This window comes from Mustela nivalis (assembly GCF_964662115.1).
Source record: "Mustela nivalis genome assembly, chromosome: 8".
NCBI classification, from domain to species: Eukaryota; Metazoa; Chordata; class Mammalia; order Carnivora; family Mustelidae; genus Mustela; species Mustela nivalis.
Genome location: NC_139027.1, coordinates 10,191,774 through 10,212,913, shown reverse-complemented (window position 1 = coordinate 10,212,913; position 21,140 = coordinate 10,191,774). Strand labels below are relative to the sequence as shown.

The window sequence follows — 21,140 nt, the reverse complement described above, 5'->3', positions numbered from 1 at the left end:
AATTTCCAAGTTCTTATAGATAATGCCTAGGTAATACCCTTATCAGTAAAAAGTGCTTAGGATTGCTAAAAAAAAAAAAAAAAAAAAAAGTTAAAAATTGTGAAATATGCTGTATGCTAAGGATCCCCCCCACCCCAAGGCCGTTTGCCGGTATTGAAATAGGGTTTTTTGCTGTGTGGAAGATATGGAAATTTATATCTTACATCATGATACATTCCACTTCCTTGGTTAAAAATCTTTCATTATCTCTTTTATAAAATGAATCTTTGGGCTCTAGAGAACAAAAACCTTAGAAACTGTGAAGAAAGGATAAATTTTCCTTTTCATAGTTTCACATAGTTTCCCCAACTGAGGGGAAAAGATTCAGGAAAGACTGGTGTTGGCATTAGCAAACAAACAGTAGGTCTTCTAAGGAACAAAGTCTCATTTCTTCGGAAGATGATGTCCGGAGTTCGTACACTACTAGGTTTCAAGTAAATGCCTTGAAGTACTTCATTACTTTAAAGCACCCATTCTGGGATGATCTTAGTTTATTTCGAACTCACATACTCCCATTCAAGTATATGCACACGTTAAGTTAACATCTTACAATTCTAAAGTATTAGTTAAATTAGCTGTAGATGTGGTTTTCTTAGTAAAATGACTCATACATTTATTGACCATCTAATTTGTCCTGGTGATTTCATATTTGTGTTTTTCTTACAATCTAGTCTATAAGGCAGTTTCCATAATCTCCATTTGCAGATCTGGAACCTCATCAGGACCACATAACATTGTCAAATTTGCACATCTAGCAATCGGAGGAGTTACATTTCTCATCTCACACGTATTCTACTTCCTCTCCTCTGACAAGATTGGAAATTGAATCTGGGAAGGCTATTTCTCACAGGCCAATGTATCTGTCCCTCAAAGCTCCACATGTGGTTAAGAGTGGGAGTCTATACCTCTTTCTTGTATTTCGAGAAATCATAGGAATATGTGCTGAGTGTGAGTTAAGAGATGACATTCTGAAACGGAAACAGCAAATTTAATACCTGCAATTGTACAATTCTTTGAGAAATGGAATAGCCAGCAAGGTGGCAGGCCAGACTGCAGAAGCCTTTAACAGCAGGTGAAAAGTTTGTTTTTGATTTTGTAGATGAGAGAAGTCATGAAGATTTGTTAGCAGACAAAGACCTCATCAGTGTGGAAATGGTGTGTAAACTGGGGGCTGTGTAGGCTGGGCAGGGATTGTCAGGAACCTTCCTCTGTGGAGAGAGGGTGGAGAGGAAGTGATAGATTATGTAGATGTGAACACAGAACAGGTGGGAGTTAGCAACCAAGTAGATACTGGGTGTGAGGCAGAGGGAAGACACGAGGGTGCTCAGTCTCCCAGTGGGAGACATTGTTGCCCCAAACAGGCAAGAGATGCAATCGCGTCGTGGGCTGCTCTCCATTCCAGCCCTCCGTGCCCTGTGCTTCCCGCGGGCTTCTCTTACACACCCTCTACACAACAGGGCATTCCAAAGCATCTATCATTTTAAAAAAAGATGTCAATCCAGAGTACTTTATTCAAAAAGATTATGATATTTCATGGGGTTTGTAAGTAAGGCTAGGCTATGACAAATTTGTTTTCCTGTCAATCAGTTTAAGCTTAAATTTCCTTTGGGATCATGTTCATGTACCCAGATCTTGCTTAAAATAAAACAAAGACTGTGTCCTCAGCTCTTTTTTATTCTACAGAACTCTGCAGTTTTGCAGGAAAGACTGCCCTCCTGTTTTGGACTTGTCTGAAAAGGGGGAGTGGCCCTGAGGCTCTCGAAATTTAAAATAGCTAATATGCACTTACCCTACCTTGGGATGCTACTGAGTTTTCATCACTTTTTTCTTCCTTTGTTTAACAGACTTTTCTCATTTTATTTATCTTGGGCATGGTGCTTGGACGAAGGTGGGAAATAAAAGGAATGGGGTTTGTGTTTGGATAAGCCAATGTGGATATGTGCTCAGGGTACGATAGGGTAATGTGGAACCATCGACAGACGTTATATTGCTAATATCTATAGGTACATCTGTTCATTTCATATTTCATAGCCAATGAGCTATAGGCCTCTGCTAGGTCCAAGTTATAGGGAAGGGAAAAGACACAGTCAACAAATAGACAAAACCACAGATCAGCGTGCATAAGGCAGATGAGGAGGGGAAGGTGCAGGTTTGTTGGAAGGCTTCATGCAGGAGGTCATTTAAACTGAGCCTCAATTATTGAAAAATCAGGAAAGGAAAAGACATTTCTGGCAAAAGTAACCGTTTGTATGACAGCATGAAAGCTTGAAAGAATGAATATGATGGAGTGCTGACTACTGTAGCATGAGTGGATTGTAGATGGTTTGGGAGGGACAGGAAGAAAAGGAGGAAGGACACAAGAGAGGCCAAAGTTGAGGTGGGATCATTGCTTAAGGCCAGGCTGGGTGTGGTCGTTGACAACCAGCCTGAGGAGTCTGGAGCTTCTCTCCAGGCTGATGGGTGCCAGGGAGTGTGATAGAAGCAGGGCTGACATGCTTTGCATCTTGGAAATCTGCCCTGGCCTGGGTTACGTGATCTCATACTTCAATGCTACTGCCTCTCTTGCTTTTCTACATAACAAGTCTCCCAAAGGAAGTTGCTGGTTCTCTTTATTTCTTCACGGCCCATTCCATCCCATGCTGGTTTCTGTGTTCGTGACCCCAGTGCAGCTGTTTGTATCAAGGTTACCAGATGTCATTCTAATGGACACTCCTTTGTTTTTATTCTCTTTGTGGCAGTCATCCACACAGTTGTCATCCCCGTTCCTGACTGACTTTCTTGTTGTCTACTCTGACGACCTGTCTTCCCCTCCAACCTCACAGACCTTTGCTCTTCCACTTTCTTTGCATGCTTCTCTTCTGTCTGATGTCTGAATAGAAGAGCTTTCCAGGGCTCAGTCCTCGACCCTCTGCTTCCTTTTTTTTTTTTTTTTTTTTTAGGTTTTATTTATTTATTTGACAGAGAGAGAAAAAACAGAGTCAGGGAGGGGCAGAGGGAAAGGAGAAGCAGACTCCCCACTGAGCAGGGAGCCCGACATGGAGCTCAATCCCAGGACCTTGAGATCATGACCTGAGGTGAAGGCAGAGGCTTAACCCACTGAGCTACCCAGGTGCCCTGACCCACTGCTTTTATATTGAAAATCTCTTTATAGGAGACTTTACCTACAACCTTGATTTTAAATTCAGTGTATATGTTGATGAATCCCAAATTTGTGTCTCTAGTCCTTGTGTATACATTGAATTCCAAACTCATCAATCCTACTGCCCTTTGGGCATCTTCCTGTGAATGTTTAATAGACTTCAAAACAGAGTTCTTGATCTCCTTCCTCTTTTATGTTTATACCTCTGTATCTTAGAAAAGGACACTGTTATCTTTCTAATTACTTAATCCCAAGACCCATGTGTAGGTATAATCCTTGATTTTTTTCCTCCTTTTTCTCACTCCTTATATCCTATCCATTAGCAGATCTTTTCAGTCTACATTTTTTTTAAAACTTAATTTTTTAAAAGAAGCTTTAGGTTCACAGCAAAATTAAGAGGAAGGTATAGATATTTCCCGTATACTCCCTGCCCTCATATGTACATAGCCTCTCCCATCAACAGACCCCACCAGAGTGGTACATTTGTTAGAGTTGATGAACCTACACTGATACATCATATTTATCCAAAGCTTATAGTTTACATTAGGGTTCACAACTGTTGTTGTACGTTCTGTGGGTTTGGGCAAATATATAATGACTTGTATCCATCATTATATCATGCAGAGTATTTCCACTGCACTAGAAAATCCTCTCTGTTCTGCCTGTTTATCCTTACCATCCACCCTTCTTCCCTTCCCTCCCAACCCTTGGCAACCATTGATCTTTTTACTGTTGTGCTTTTTTCAGATGTCATATAGTTGGAATCATAGACTGTAGCCTTTTGGGATCGGCTTCTCTCAGTTAGTAATACACAATTAAGGTTTCTCCATGTCGTTCCGTGGCTTGATAGCTCATTTCCTTTTAGCACTGTCATAGTACTATTCCATTTTCTGGATGTTTCACAGTTGATTAATCTATTCACCTACAGAAGAGACTTCTTGGTTGCTTCCAAGTTTTGGCAATTATGAATAAAGCTGTTATAAACATCTGTGTGCAGGTTTTTGTGGGAACATAAGTTTTCAACTCCTCTGTGTAAATGCCAAGGAACATGATTTCTAGATTTCTGGTAAGAATATGTCTAGTTTTGTAAGAAACTGCTAGCTGTCTTCCAAGGTGGCTGCACCATTCTGCATTCCCACCAGCAGTGAATGAGAGTTCCTGTTGCTCCACAACCTCACCAGCATTTGGTGTCGTCAGCATTCTGAATTTTGGCCAGTCTCATAGGTGTGTAGAGTTATTTCATTGTTGTTTTGATTTGCATTTCCATGATGACAAATGAAGTGGAGCATCTTCTCCTTAGACTTCTTTGCCATCTGCATATCTTCTTTGGTGAGGTTGGTTGTCTAGGTATTTGCCTCATTTTAAAATCAGATTGGTTGTTTCCTTATTGCGGAATTTTAAGAGTCCTTTGTATATTTTGGATAACAGTTCTTCATCAACTTTTGTAAATTATCCTCCCAATCTGTGGCTGGTATTCTCCTTTTCTTGGCATTGACATTATCTTTCACAGAGCAGGAGTTTTTAATTTTAATGAAGTATAGCTTATCAATTATTTTTTCATGAATCATGCCTTGATGTATTTAAAAAGGCAGCATGGTATCCAAGGTCATCTTGGTTTTCTCTTGTGTTATCTTCTACGAGTTTTATGGATTTGTGTTTTACCTCTTGGGCTATGATCCCTTTTGATTAATTTTTGCAAAGAGTGTCAGGTCTGTGTCTAGATTCATTTCTTTGCATGTGGATGTCTAGTTGTTCCAGAATCATTTATTAAAAAGAATGTTTTTCTCCATTGTATTGCTTTTGCCCTTTTGTTGAAGACTATCTATGTGAGTCTGTTTCTGTGTGCTCTGTTCCACCCCCAGTGGATCTACGTGTCTACTCTTTTGCCAATGTCACATTGTTTTGATTAATGTGTTTTATAATAAGTCTTAAAGTTGAGTAATATTAGTCTTCCAACTCTTTTCTTCTCCTTCATTATTTTATTGGCTATTTCACCCTTCCTGTAAACTTCAGAACCAATTTGTTGATATCCTCAAAATAATTGGGATTTTAATTGAAATTGCTTGAGTCTATAAATCAGGTTGGAAGATCTCATACTGTAATGATATTGAATTTTCTATCCATGAGCATGGGATATCTCTTTACTTAGTTTTTTGCTTTTGTTCATCTGAGTGTTTTAGGTTTCTGCATACACATTTTATATATACTTCATTAGGTTTGTACCTAAACATTTCATTTTTTCGGGTACAAATGCATGTGGTATTATATTTTTAATTTCAGTTTTTATTCATTCATTGTTAGCTTGTGGGAAAATGATCCACTGTTGTAGGTTAACCTTGTATCCTGCTACCTTTATATATTCACTTATTAGTTCCAGGAGGTTTTGTTGTTACTGTTGCTGGCTTGTTGATTCTTTCAGATTTTCTGCATAGATGATCATCTGCAAACAAAGCCAGTTGCATTTTTTCCTTCCCAATCTGTATACCTTTTATTTCTTTTTCTTATTTCATTGTATGAGCTAGTATTTCCGCTACATTATTGAAAAGGGGTGATGAGAGGGGACATCTTTGCTTTGTTCCTGATCTTAGTGGGAAAGCTTTGAGTTTCTCATCATTATGCCTTTAAAAATTCATCTCAAATTCTCCCATTACTTTCTGTCTCTACCAGCAGCTAAAGTGCTAATGTCTAAGTTACCTTTATCTCTTGCCTCAATAATGATTTGAATAAAATCTCAAATGTAAGACATGGCTTTCAATACCCTATATAATTTGGATTCAGACTCCTTTCTTTTTTTTTTTAATTTATTTTTTATTTATTTTCAGCATAACAGTATTCATTGTTTTTGTACCACACCCAGTGCTCCATGCAATCTGTGCCCTCTCTAATACCCACCACCTGGTTCCCCCAACTTCCCACCCCCCACTACTTAAAACCCCTCAGATTGTTTTTCAGAGTCCATAGTCTCTCTTGGTTTACCTCCCCTTCCAAATTCCCCCAACTCCCTTCTCGTAACTCTCCATGTTCACCATGCTATTTGTTATGCTCCACTAATAAGTGAAACCATATGATAATTGGCTCTCTCTGCTTGACTTATTTTACTCAGCATAATCTCCTCCAGTCCGGTCCATGTTGCTACAAAAGTTGGGTATTCGTCCTTTCTGTTGGAGGCATAATACTCCATAGTGTATATGGACCACATCTTCCTTATTCATTCATCTGTTGAAGGGCATCTTGGTTCTTTCCACAGTTTGGCAACTGTGGCCATTGCTGCTATAAACATTGGGGTACAGATGGCTCTTCTTTTCACTACATCTGTATCTTTGGGGTAAATACCCAGGACTGCAATTGCAGGGTCATAGGGAAGTTCTATTTTTAATTTCTTGAGGAATCTCCACACTGTTCTCAAAGTGGCTGCACTAACTTGCATTCCCACCAACAGTGTCAGACTCCTTTCTGAGCCTTCTATTCTGTTAACAAGAATAGGGTTTCTGTCCCTTTTCCTATCCCTCATCCTGTCCTTTTCCTCAGTATTTCTAAAGTGAGTGACAATAATTCTGATATGGTTGGATTCCGGAATTTCTAGTTAGTGTGCGTGTGAGAGGTCGGGCACACAGGAGTGGCTCTTCTTTCTACTGCAGCCTGATCCTCTTAAGCTCTTTCCCCAGCTGCTACATTGCTCCAATGTCAAAGTCAGATGCTGGTGCTGTTGTGAGATTCAGGGTAAGGGGAGTGGTCCCCAGAGTCTTTTAGGGCTCTTTATGTTCTGGCTTTGTTTGCAACACAGCTCTGTGCTGAAATTTGAGCAGAAGCACAATTCCTTATAAAAATTAATACTTTGAGTTCATCTTTGAATGAAACCTCCCATTACAAAAAGGATGCCTAGCTGGACTGAGGCAGATCTGGGCATCCTGGGCCTAAGGGGAACACAGGTTCTGTGCTGGCAAGGCTTGCATCTGCCTCTGGGTGGATAGCCAGTGCCCCACTCTCATGTTGTATTTAAATCCCTTCACTTTACACTATCTAGCCTTAAAGGGAAGGTGGAGACCTTCTGTGAGTTTGGTCTATCCCAGGCTATGTTGCCTGTACTGGTGGAGCTGGTGTGAGAATTTCTGTTTTTTGACTCTGATCTTATTGACTTTTTTGCCCCGACATTCTACCTATGAATGTTGCCTATATATAATTTTCCAGATTTCTTTTTTTGTTCATGGATTAGTACCATTTTAATTTTCAAGTTCATAGGAAATTTGACATAAGTATCTTTGCTGATGACTTTTCTTGTGTATCCTGTGTGTTAAAAAGAGGCAAGAGTGAGCACAAAAATAAAGCATTTAAACATTTAAAATGTACTGTTCAGGTAAAGTGAACAAAATGTAAATGGCAATACTAGGACTAACTCAGTGATGCATATAGTTAATATCATCCTATGTTTGCAGTATTACAAACGTAATGAAGGTGCTTTCTGGAGAATATATGGACGCATTTGCAAAGGAAAGGAAAATGCTTATCAAGAAGAGATGTGTATACACCGTGTAGCTTCTTTTCATCTTCTTTATCCTGACTAAGCACAAAAATTACCATGTCTTTCAATAGAATCTTTAATATGTAAATGAAATTAGGCAAATGCTTAAGTTGACATATTTTACGCACATTTTACCAGTTACATACATTTTCACTGCTGTGCTTATGCCTACTATCTCCCCTTGTGAAATCTAATTTTAGATTTTATGTAGGCACATATTATCACCAGGAGATGCAGAGTAGCTCACATAAACAATAAAATAACAAAAGTGTGGCTGGGCAGCTGAAGAGAAGCAGACGAAACTGATTTGGTTGTCTCTGGACAGAGTATTAGAGCATATTGTTGTATTTTTGAGCACTATCATTAACGAAATTTATCAAGCTCCTACTATAAGCATGTCGTTTTTTTAATGGCTTATTCTTTCTCTGGGAAAGACACAGCTCTCTCCCACAACTCTCTGAGGGGGAATTAAAAGACAAAATGTAGTCCTCAGGAACACATTTAGGCTGGGATGCTAGATGATGAATAATTTAGTGAGAAGAGTGATTAAACTTCTCTCTTACGCGGAACACATTTTGGATTATTTTGTTCCCCCTGATAATTTCTTTTTTGAGGATCACCTTACTCTCTCTTCTACTCCCTGCAGCTGGCAGCATGGTAACGTCCTGCTTGAGAGGACCTTCCCAGCGACTCCAGTTTGGAATGCTAAGCTTCAGTAGTTGAGGCAAGTTTCCTCTCCACTTTGAGGAGAGATCCTACGAGGTTTGTCTTTCTGTGCCTCCTCTTAACAATGATGAAACAGTGAGGGTGAATTTTTTGGGGTGTGTGTCTGGGGAATTGGTTCCAGGAGGCTGGCTGCTAAATTATGCTCTTCATCTAGAAGAACACAGTGAATCCCGATAGCTCAGGTGTGGATCAGCCTTTATGCCAGATAGGATTAATTAGCGAGATTGAAATAAAACTTTGATTTAAGATCACAGCTGTTATTTTCATTAATCAGGACTACTACACTGGGCACACATTGAGCTGAGCAGTGTGGCCAGCTGGGTGTGCTGACGAGGACAATGGGCTATAGATGGGGCAGCCCTAGCACAGTGAAAGAGCAGCAATCGGTGGAATATTCTTTGTCCTTCTCCCATGTCACTTTGTTGGAACATGTAGCATTTATACGTTCTTCTTCTGCCCTCATCCTCACCTCTCTGAGATTTACAGTTATGTGCATTAAATTTCATTTTGGCAGGTTCCCTGGTTATCTCTTATCTAGATCAGACCCAGTCTCCAGTGCGGCAATTGGCAACCATTTCCTAGTGAGAGGCCAGCTAGTGAACGTTTTGGGCTTAATGGAGCATACAGTCTCTGGTGTAACTATGCAACCTGGCCATTGCAGTGCAGACACAGACGTGGGTAATACAGAGACGAACAGGTGTGGCTGAGCTCCAGGAAAACCCAAACAGGTGGTAGGCTGCATTTGGTCCTCAGGCCCTAGCTGGCAAACAATCTAGTAAATCCCTCAGAAAAGATTCTTGAATATAGTATTTCCTGATATTTTAGATGTCTACAATTGTTATGCTTTAGACTGGATTTTTGCAGGACATCTAGATTCAGGACTGGGTATAGAATTGTTGGTTCATCTTTTTTCTCCCTTGATTCTTAAAATTTTTTTCACTCTTTATTTTCTTTCTGTGATGCTTTTGAGAAGTCTGATGACAGCCTGAGATTTGGTTTGTTGGTTTGTTTTTATAAATAACTTTTTCCATTGCTCTAGAGGCTTGAAAATTCTTCCACTTTTATGTTTTTGGCCTTAGAGTTTTAGTTTTCCTAGATTATGCCTAAAGTTGAATATTCGGGGTAAATGTTCCCAGTTTTGTGGGCCTTTTTAATATGAATCTTCAAGTCTTATTTTGAAAATTTTCTTGGATTATAACCTTAAATATTAGTTCTGTTCCATTGTTTTTTCTCCAGAAACTACATTATACATATGCTGGATCCTCTTTGATTATCTTTCTTTTGGTACATCTTGAGTCTTTTCCTTCTGTAGGTTGTTCACATTGTTCTCTTTTCAGTTCCTTTGTACTTTTAGCAAAATCCAGGATCCTTTTTACCTTGTAATTTATTCCTATTTCTGAGGTGATTTTGTCTTTTTCTTCAACTTCTTACGTTTGTTCAACATAATTTATATATCCGTTTTTTATCTTGACTTTAGAATTTCTAATTCATAGTGTTACTATTTTATATTTGCCATTGCTTATTTAACTTTATGCTCATCTATTAGTGTTTTTCTCTACTTTGGGTGCAGTTTAGTGAATATTTACTTAAGAATTTTTTGTTCTCAGGAGTTTCAGTGATTCCATATACCTTTTGCTGTCTTTTCCTGTTTATTCTTAGATTTTCCAAAGTAGCAATAATCAGTTATCTAAAGAGATTTGGGGGATTTGGGATGCCTACTAGATTTCTTTGTTCAAGGATTTCCTCTTGTGTGTATTTTTAAAATACTAATGGCCCTTTCCTCTTTCTGTTTGGGCGTGTGTGCTGGTCAGTAGTGTCTTCTAATTCTGTGATATACTTTTCTTTTCCTTCATTACCAGGTCTCCAAGGGATGGCTCTTCTTTCCAGATCGTTCCCTCCTCCCCAGAGGTAGTGCTTTCCTGAGACTGACACTTTGCACCTGTGTGCTATCAAGTGCTTTCCTCCAGGTTCTAGTCTAGTACTCTGTCCACCTGCTCTTGGACATTGTATTGGTATTCCCTTGTTTAGAGTGGCTTCTTTTCTGAGCATGGTGTTACCTGTGTCTGTCTATCTCTAGGAGTGTAGTACACTCTCAGACAGCTCACTGTGCCTTCACTAATCTTTCTTTTTCTGTAGGATATAGTCTGCGGTCAATTCATCTAGTGTGTTTCTAATCTCAGGGTGTTCTTCAGGTCTAGAAGTTTGATTTGGGGTTTTAAAATATTTTCCGTGTTTTTTTTTTTTTTTTTTCTTTCTGGTATGGAAGAAGTGTAGCTACTTTTTTTTTTTTTTTTTAAAGATTTTATTTATTTACTTAACAGACAGAGATCACAAGTAGGCAGAGAGGCAGGCAGAGAGAGAGAGGAGGAAGGAGGCTCCCCATGGAACAGAGAGCCTGATGCAGGGCTCGATCCCAGGACTCTGAGATAGTGAACTGAGCTGAAGGCAGAGGCCTTAACCCACTGAGCCACCTAGGCACTCAAAGTGTAGCTACTTTAATATGTTTGCTAACTTCTGTCAATTTTGGGTTTTTTTTTTTTTCCCTGTTGATTGATTTTATTCTTCTTGCCATAAGTGGAGGGTTTTTTGGTTGTTGTTGTTGTTGTTTTTTTTTTTTTAGATTCCTTGAGTAGCTGTAATTTTTGTTGAATACCCAGACATTGTAAATTTATGTGTTTGTTGTATTTTTTAGTGTTTTAAAAAATTTTTTTGCCTTTTCCCCCTGGACACAGTTAAATTTCATGGAAATCATTTGATTTACTTGAGGCTTGATTTTCAGCTTTGCTAGTTAGGACCTGAATAGCATTTACTGGAGTGCTAATCCGGCCTAATACAGAGACAGTGCCCTTCTCAGGATTCTACTCGATGCCCATCTGTTAGGAGACCTCTCCCATTTAGCTGGCAGGAACACAGACTGTCTCTGACCTGTGTGAGTCCTGAGGAATGTTTAGGATGCTCTTTTCTGGTGCTTTTTTCCCTGGGCTCATTTCCTCACACCCATGCTCTGAACAGTACTCAGGCAAAGACTCAAGGGGACCTTCTGCCACTCCCTGGGGTTCTCTCTCCTCTCTGGTACAGTGCGCTATGGATGCTAGCCATGCTGGCTTCCTGAGATCTAAACTCTATCTCTGCCACTCGGGGAACTCCATGGCTCAGTTTGGATTTCCCTTCCCTGTGTTGTGGCCTCTCTCCAGGCAGTAAATGGGGGGTGTTTCTGGAGATCACTTGATTTGTTTCCCTTCTCACGGGGACTACTCTTAAGCCCTGCCTTTGGCCAAGGTTTGAAAATCATTGTTTTGTTACATACTTTGACCAGTTTTAATTTTTGTTTATTATTATTTTTTAAAGATTTATTTATTTGAGAGAGAAAGCATGCATGCGAATGAGCAGGAGAGGCAGGGAGAGAGAGAGTATCTCAAGCAGGCTCCCTGCTAGGTGCAGAGCCCAGTGCAGGGCTTGATCTCAAGACCCTAAGGTCATATCATGACCCGAGCTGGAAGTAAGAGTCTATGCTCAACCAACTGAGCCTCGTAGGTGCCCCTATTTTGTAATTTTTAAAATTTATTTTTATTTTTTCAGTGTAACAGTATTCATTATTTTGTCACTATTTTGTCATTTTTAATTGAACATAGGAAAGCTAATTCAGTGTCTGCTATTCTCTCATATCCAGAAGCAGAAGCTCCATTCTACTTTAAGTTATGGCTGCCACCCAGCAGTTTTGACTCTTTGTGCCCAACGCCTCACAGGTGGGGAAAGGAATCACCACTCCAGCTGTGGTAGTTGACTCTGATCATTCCAAGTATACAAGAGCACAGAAAAGAATATGTCTGACATGCAAGTAATCACCCGGAATATCTCCTCCTGCCTTTGGGCCCTGTTTTGGTGGAAAATATGTAAGGGCAGCAGCCACAGGCTGCGGAGGACGTTAGCTGTCCCATGCAGATACTTAGGGAGGAGGAATTCAGTTGCCCCACCCATTCACCCCCACAGACCAGCAGGAGCACAGGTGCAGGAGAGGACTCCAGAGTGAGCAGAGGAAGCACACAGAGTGTGACAGGTGCAGCCCAGTGGAATAGGTGCAAAAGTCGGGGCTCTGATTTGTCCCATGAACTGACCCACGTCCTGGGGCACTGATAACATTAGTGAGGGAGTGAGGAAAGTGAGTCACAGTAGCGTTAGCCAGCAGTGGGTACATTTGTGAGCTGGGAACCACTGTGAGGGAGCGGGGCTCAGTCCTGCTAGAGACTTCCTGAATGACCACTTTGAATGTACTTCAATTATCCACCTGAAGGGAGGGAAAGTGAAGTATTATTTCCCACAGAGTCTCGGTATGTGAAATCTCTGGCATTTCTGGACAATCCTGTGGAAGGTCTGGGCACTGTTCTGTTTGCAGGGGAATGTCCTCATAGAGAAGCATAAAAGCACAGGCACTTGGGATAGGAGATCATTACCAGGCTCGAGGCTTGGGGTCAAGAGCAACAGCATTTAACATACGATACAATTTGCTTGTTTCCTGTGTCCTTCTACTAGTTGCAAGGACCTTGAAGGCAGACTTATTCTCAGCAACCTCTTTATCCCTTACTCTCAGCTCTAAGGCAAAGTGTGTTTTTATAGTTTGCAGCCTTATCAAAACCATGTGGAGGTGTGGTAAGGAATACTTTATTCTAAAGGAAAATAGAGTGAAAGAGATGTTGGAAAGACAGAGCCATTGAGATGAGTTACACAAGACACATTAACAGCAAAGCCCTTGTTTTATTGGTTGGACTAGGCATAAAGAGAGGGAGCACACACTGCTAGGGACCTTCCTGAAGAAATCAGAGGACGTCTGAGCCCTGGGCTGTAACCCACCAAGACCATATACTGTCCAAGTGTGCAGCCTCAGCTGTAGAATAATGAGAAAAGTCTCCGGACAGCAACTTCAGTGAGAAAGGGTTTTCAGTTAATACCACACATCAGTTCTATGAATGTATTTTGGTATTTTTCTATAGAGCCTGATTTTCAAGTCATTATCAGTAATTTACATAGGAGTCTTTTCGTAGTAAAATTATAGTCATTTTCTACAAATCCTATTAGTGTCCTGTTAAAATCCAAATTCAAAGCAACTGCTTCAGATATTAAAAAAGATAAAAATAAATGCCCACTCAAGGTGCCCTGAAGCGATAGATGCCATCATTAATCTGGATCCCTGACTGTATCCACCAGATGGGACACATGCTACGGTGGGAAGATCACAAGCTTTGGAACCAGACCCATGCGGATTTAGCTTCCAACTTTGCTGTTTGTAAGCTATAACATTGGACAAGGTGCTTAACCTCTCTGACCTCCAGTATCCTTAATTGTAAAATAAAGCTAATAATTGAGATAATCTACGTACAGCACACAGCAGTATCTGGCGCGTGGAGGGCAGGCATCGCATCACAGGGGTACCTGTCCTCAAGGTCTAAGAACACACAGTGCGGAGTGATGAGTGGGTTTGGATGCTGGCTCCCTTGGGTGGTCCTGGACGTGCTTTTTCCTTTTCCTCTGTCTCTGCCTGGCTGTCATGCTGATTAGAAAAGAAAACATTTACTAATTCCAGGAAGAGAGTCAGCAGTCAAATGTGAAATTTCCTTTTTATTTTTTAAAAATCATGCAAGCAGTTTTAAGAAAAATGTGTAAACACAGAAGCTAGACACATGGTCCAAACCGAACAACAAAACTCTCAGAAGACAGCAACGGCAATGTCTCACTTATTTTTTAATAGTCACAGGCGGCACAATCTCGAAAGTGTTCTAATTCACCAGAACCACCACTCCTCACTTGAAACCACTTTTCAGCTTACCGGGCACTTCTGCACAGATACCAGTGCTCGCACACGCTTGCTGACCTGGGCAATGGGGGGGCCTCAGCAGGCAGCTCAGAACCTTACATTTGAAAGACAGGCCCTGCCAAATGAAGGTGTTTGCCCATCGGTGGGTCTGGAGGGAGAAAGAACATTTGTATATTTACTCTTCTGGGCCAGGTGGTCAGGTCTTCCCCAACAGATGCCTGACTCCATGCCTCCTTGGACTTGCAGAGAGTCTGAAAACATAATGTTTGCATCTACCAGTCTGTAACTCCTCACTCTTCAGAGCTGTGATGTCAAGAAATGTTTTGGGCTGCTTTCTCTTCAGAAAACCGCTGTGGCTCCATTCATGTTTTATGGAGTCCTGGAATGTGGCCAGCAGGCTGGTGTCCCGACCTAGCCACAGACAAGTCTGTAAACACCACTTAATGATATATCAGCTTGTTTCCTTTACCGGACCGGAGGTTTTACTTGCCACTCTTAAACTCTTCCAGTTTATTCTCTTTGCTTTTCATTTCTCGGCATGGCTTATAAACCATTCAGGATCTTCGTGGCATACAATTTTGAGGTGTTTCTATGACTAAAACAGTCAGTATATATCATTATTATTGCTCAGAGTGTCACGGTTGGATTTGGTGCTTGTTAGTAGTGTCTTGGCATCAGCGTTCTCCAAAGCCATTTTTGAATGGTGCGGATATCATGGAAATGCTAATCGAGGCCCATCTCATCTCATCTTTCTTGTGGTCCCAGAGAACATTGAATCTAATTGCTGATCATCATTAAATCTCCCTAGTACTATTTTTCAGAAAGATCCTGATGTTTTCAGGAGGAAGCCCTGTGTTCTCAGTGGTCCATTTTCAGCCACGTGACCTCATTCGACTGTTCTCCTGGAGTCACTACGTGGTGAGGAAGAATGAGAAGGTGTCTGGCTTGTTGCTCAGAAGCCTGGATCCCACTTCCAGCCTTGCCACCTCCCAGTTGAGAGCTCTGTGGCAAGTCATTTAACAGCTCTGGAATTTAAAAACTAAATAGGGAAAATCCTAGATTAATATACATATATATAATATTGGTGTTGCTATTGTAATATATTCTAGGGCTCTTTGTGTTAGCGGTTTATGACAAACCAGTAACCAAAAGTTTTCTGCCCCACTGCAATCACAATCAATTGAGAAACAGAGGTGGCAGCTGGAGATAAAAATATTACTCGTATCACTTGGCTGGGGACTAGAGATTGATCTATATTCAGGCTCCGTGTTCCTCTTATTATCCACTTGGCTAAAGCCCCCAGAACGGCTGGTCACTCAGTGCGGGGACAGGGTCTACACCATTCCCACAGGGGCCTCATGCCCTCCTATTTCTTTCCCTTTGAACGCGCCCCCACTCATCCTTTCTAAGAATGGCTACAGGGGGGACTGCTACCAAGGATGTACAAGGTTAGTGCCTAGCCAGCAAGAGGAAGGCGATGAGAATTATCACTCTCCTCCTGCTCTCCCATCTTTCACAGGGGTAGAAGCAAGTCCAGAGAGGTGGGGGTGACTTCTCAAGGCTCTTGTAGAGGTAGGAACCCGCAACACAGAAGGAGCTGGTTCTTACTTGCTTTTTCTTTTCTTTCCTCTTTTCTTTCTTTTTTTTTTTTCAAGATTTTATTTATTTGGGAGCAAGAAAGTGAGAGAGAGCAAGCGTGCAAGAGAGCACTATTGGGTATGGGGGGCAGGGAGAAGCAGGCTGAGCAGGAAACTGGGAAACCAGCTCAGGGCTCTCAATCCCATGACCTGGAGATTATGACCTGAGCCGAAGGCAGACACTAATCATCTGAGTCACCTAGGCACCGCCTTACTTGCTTTTCGCACAGAAGCCCTTGTGGGAGGAAACCCAACAAGGAATAATCCAGGTAAAACCTGAGCTGCTCTGACTGCAGTGGGTTGAGACATGGCAATCCCCTCATTATGTACCTCCTCCCCAGAGGAGGTCCTTGAGGATGTCGCCTGCACAGCGGGCCCTCCGAGCGGTGGCATGCATGGCACGCCTGCCGCAGTTACAGTTGAACACTTGGTGCACTGTTCTAGCTGCTTTATATGTATCATCTTTATCATCTTATTTAATCCTCCCAGCAACCCTAGCATATAGAAGCTGTTGCTGTACCCATTGTACAGATGCCATAACTGAGTCAAGGAGATGTTAAATGAATGGCTGAAAGTCACACAGATAGTAAAACACAGCGCAGGTAGCTGGAGCAGCATGTCTCTGCAACTCCTGCTCTTCCCCACAGTCGGTCCACGTGGTGTGGTTTCACAGTGTAATTTAATTTAATTCTCACCGTAACCTCGCCATAACCTCACCACCATAACATCTTTATTCACAGTCAGTAGAAGAGGGAGCTGAGTCTCAGAAAGGTCAAAGAACTAAGACTCAGGCATCTGTTAGAAACTGCAGAGGGGAATTTGCAGGTAAGCTCTTGTCCACTTGTTCTATTCCCTGAGTTTACCTCGTGTACATGAGTGATGGTGTCACCTGTCTGAGAATAAGGGAGATCTGGCCCAAGTCTTCATTTTTTCACACATTGCTTGCCATCAGATGACATCTAGGAAGGTAGTAAGCTTTGTAAAAATCTCAGTTTCTTTGTCTACAGAAATAGGCATTATAAAAGTCCTTGGGAGACCATTCTCCTTGACTCTCTCTGGTTTCTAGATATTCAGGTATTAACAGCCAAATTGTTTCATACTATCTTTGCAAGAATGTTTATAGAAGCAAATGGCCTTGGAAAGATATGGTGACTCCTTCTATAGCAAATTTAATCACCCTTGGGATGACAAAGATAGAAATGTCTCCCTTTCCACCCCAGAACAGATTTGCTCACATTTCAAGGTAATGAAGATAATGGGTCTCTGGAGGGGAAGATGAGAAGCTTTGCCAGAACTTTTACATAAGAACAGAGTCTCATAATCTCAGGGTTCCTGAAACATGACACGGATGTGTCCCTTCTGGGTCAAAATGTATAAGGAGTGAGCGTGCCTTTTGCGTCGTCTTCCTTTGGCCTCATTGACTGAGTGGAGGAGAGAGCGGTGTCATAGGAGTGGGGATCCCACAGGACAAAGAAGCCTGAATCCCTGCATTAGATCGTAGAAGCCTGCCCAGCCACACACACCCACATTAGACTGTGATGTGAGTGAGCAAAGAATTTTCACTGTGTTAAGTTGCTTACAGTTCAAGGTTTACTTACTATAGCATCTAATATGACCTTAATCCGAGCTGTATGTGGAAATAGCATTTATGAATTGCTTTTTTATATCTCAACATTGCACTAGGAAATTTTTTAAAAGGATTTTATTTATTTATTTCACAGAGAGAGCCAGAGAGCACAAAGTTGGTGGGGGTGGGGGGATGGCAGAGGGAGCCTGATGCGGGGCTTGATCCAGGGTCCTGGGATCATGACTGAAGCTGAAGACAGAAGCTTAACTGAGCCACCCAGGAGCCCCTGTGCTAGGAAATTTCACATGCACTATCTCATTTGTCTACGGATACAACCTTAAAATTATTTTTAGTTTTACAGATGCAGAACTGAAACTTAGAAAGATTAGCTGTTTTATGTTTGTTTTCCTTATAAGATCACAGAGCTAGTAAGAGGCTAAAGTAAGATTGAAGCCTTCTCTCTCTGATCAAAATTTATGTTATCCTTCCCTATAAAAGCTAATTATTTCATCTGACATTCTTTAAAGAAATATGGCTCACACTCAGAATGCCAAGAATAGCGAGAACAAAAGTCAGTGACTTCCAGTGTTTGCTTGATTCCCTTCCTGAATTTTGTCTTGAACTGTTCCTCTTTGTTTTATGAATTTAACCATTCTTTGCTCATTGACCCTTGGCTCCAGACTCCAACCCTTATCCCCACTGGGGACATTATTGCTCTCCTGATGGGTTAGAGATGCTCTTTTAGGTCTGCTCTGTGGTCTGAGCCTTCTGGCTACTGGCACAGAGAGCAATGAATGTGAGAAGCCCCATATTCCACTCTGGCTTTCTAGGACCTGCACTTGCCAAGACAGTGTGCCTCACCTCCCTTCCCTCCGGGGAATCAGAATGATGCCAATATTATGATAGTGTTTCCAAGGTATTTCATGTTGCCTGTTTGCAGTGCATTGCCAAACTCTTAAAGAATGCAATATAAATTTTAAGCCCAGTAGTAAAGTATAAGTTACCACATAATAGAACACTTAAATTATGGAGGGGATAGCATCGTCCTGAGATTTCTCGAAGGAGTACTTGCAGAAGAGCTATGTCTGCTCAGTGCAACCCTTGAAAGCAGTAATGCGACCTAAAATCTGTGTTTTTCAAAAACTAGAAAGGAAAATGTTTAGTTTTTCTAAACTGGCATGTGCATTTTCTTTCCTCTACCATACTGGAAACTCCTCCAGACAGATCACAAAGGCTTCCTCTTCCTTTGCCTCTTTCTCTCCCTCAGATTGTTGATGTACTCAAGTGCTCATAAATTCTTGTGGCCCTTATTAGTCCTTGGAGAATATACCGACCTTTCCCATAGACGCCAGTGAGATAAATAAAGACCATAAGACAAAATACATACCTCTTATGTTGGTATTAAATATTCAGAATGATTCCCAAATGAATAATGTAGTTATTTAAGTTAGATTCATTGTGCATTTCCAATGTGCTGGGTTCCAAGATGGGCACTGGAGTTGCAAATGAGCCGAAGACATAGTTCTGGCCTTCAAGAGGATTATATACTATTAGGAGAAGTAAGCCTTCAAAGAAGCAAAATTTAGATGTAACGAAGATGTACAAAACTGTATGCTACTAATGATACAGCTCCCTAAACAAAAGAATTTCCACCAAGAAAGAATGCAGAATCATATGGCTTTCCCAGCAAATTCTACCAAATATTTAAGGAAGAAATCCTCTGGAGAAGGGAAAGAGGAACAATATTTTCTGTTCGTTTCATGACTTGGATAACAAAATCTGACCAGGTTATTACCAAAAAGAAGCATTAAAGACCAATCTGACTCAAGAACTTGTGTTTCTGAGATCTCTTATTTGGGCATGATATATTCCCCTTTTTGATACAGGACAGAGTTCAGTACGTTCCTACTTCATTAAGGATTTTGTATGTATATCCAAGAAAAGATTTTCCACTTGAGTCTGGGAATAAGAATACCCATGTTCACCACTTCTGCTGAACACTGAGAGGTGTAGCCAGTGCAGTAGGCAAGAACAAATTAAGTTACAAGAATGGAAATAAGGAGATCAAACTGCCATCATTTGCAAATGATAAATTTTGAATATAGCAAATCTAAGGATAAACAGATAAATTAGCAAAATTAGAAAGGGAATTTAGTGATTAGATTGTTAGATATAAGATCAATAAAATAAAAAGTTCATTTTTTATATGCAGTATCACATGGAAAATAGAGTTTCAGAGGTTCCCACTTAACTATTAGAAAAGAAATTTAGAGGAATGAATCTAATCAAAAGATGTGCAAGACCTCTAGACAAAAATTTGGGGAAGAATTAATGAAAACAGAAGTAAATGTAGAAGTAGTCCATGTTCATGGATTGGAGGACTCAATCCAATAAATTTGTCAGTTATTCCTAAATGCATCTATAGATTCAACTTGACTCATAGCAAAAATCCAATAGTTTATAGGACTATGAATGGAGTTATTTTATTTATATGGAATAGTAAAGGACTCCAAATAGCCAATACCCCTCAAAAAAGAAGCTACAGGCAGACAGTTAAGCAGGACAGACTAGAAATCCCATATAAAGACAGACACACACATACACAAGGTCTTTTTTTTTTTTTTTTTTTTTTTTTTAAAGATTTTATTTATTTATTTGACAGAGAGAAATCACAAGTAGGCAGAGAGGCAGGCAGAGAGAGAGGAGGAAGCAGGCTCCCTGCTGAGCAGAGAGCCCGATGCGGGACTCGATCCCAGGACCCTGAGATCATGACCTGAGCCGAAGGCAGCGGCTTAACCACTGAGCCACCCAGGCACCCCACAAGGTCTTGATTTATGGTGCGGCAACAATTAGATATCTGTATGGAAAAAAGACACTTATGCCAACCTCATGCCATATGCAAAAATCAGTTCCTGGGGAATTGGAGACCCAATGAATGTGAAAGTCAAAACAATGAAACTTCTTGAAAATTTAGAAGATTATCTTCATGTCCTTGGGATAACTTTTTTTTTTTTTTTAACTAAACAACAACAAAAAAGCAGTAAGCTTAAGCAAAAAAAACTTGATAATTAGAATACATTAAAATTGAAAACTTCTGTTCACCAATAATCTTCCTTTAATGAGTAAAAAATAAAAGTGAGAAAACCTGCTTGCAATACACATAACTAACAAAGGGCTTTTACCTAGAAAGTGTAAAGATCACCTATAAATCAATAACAGAAAGACCTCCCACCCTCCAAAAAAGAAAGACAACCCAGTGAGAAAAAAAACAAGATATGAAAGAACCATTACACAAAAGAGGGTATCTAAATGATTTATACACAGATGGAAATGTGTTCAACTTTATTAATTACTGGGAAAATGCTACACCTGGTGCCCCTACATAGCCCACCAGAATGGCTGAAACTCAGAAGATACCTGCTGTCAAGTGTTCGTGACCTTGTGTAGGAAATGGAGCCCATATTTACTATGGATGATTGTACAAATTGAGACAGTTACCAAAAACATAGTTGGAATCTTCTAAAGTCGACAATACTGTGCAATCTCTTGCCTAGACATTCCATTCCAGGTTAGTTACCCAACAGAAATGTCTATCAGGTGATAAGTATAACTGTGTTCATAATTGCTTTATTCATGATAGCCAAGTCAACTCAGAGATCCAGCAGCAAAAAATAAAAGTACTATATTCCAGTGAAAGAAATGAA

General features: G+C 40.6%; 1 protein-coding gene across 1 annotated transcript in view; it reads left to right on the top strand.

The window, feature by feature from the left end:
• LOC309871283 (uncharacterized protein) overlaps window positions 1–21,140 on the top strand; it is a 566,681-nt gene that overhangs the window by 2,829 nt on the left and 542,712 nt on the right. The window lies entirely within an intron of this gene.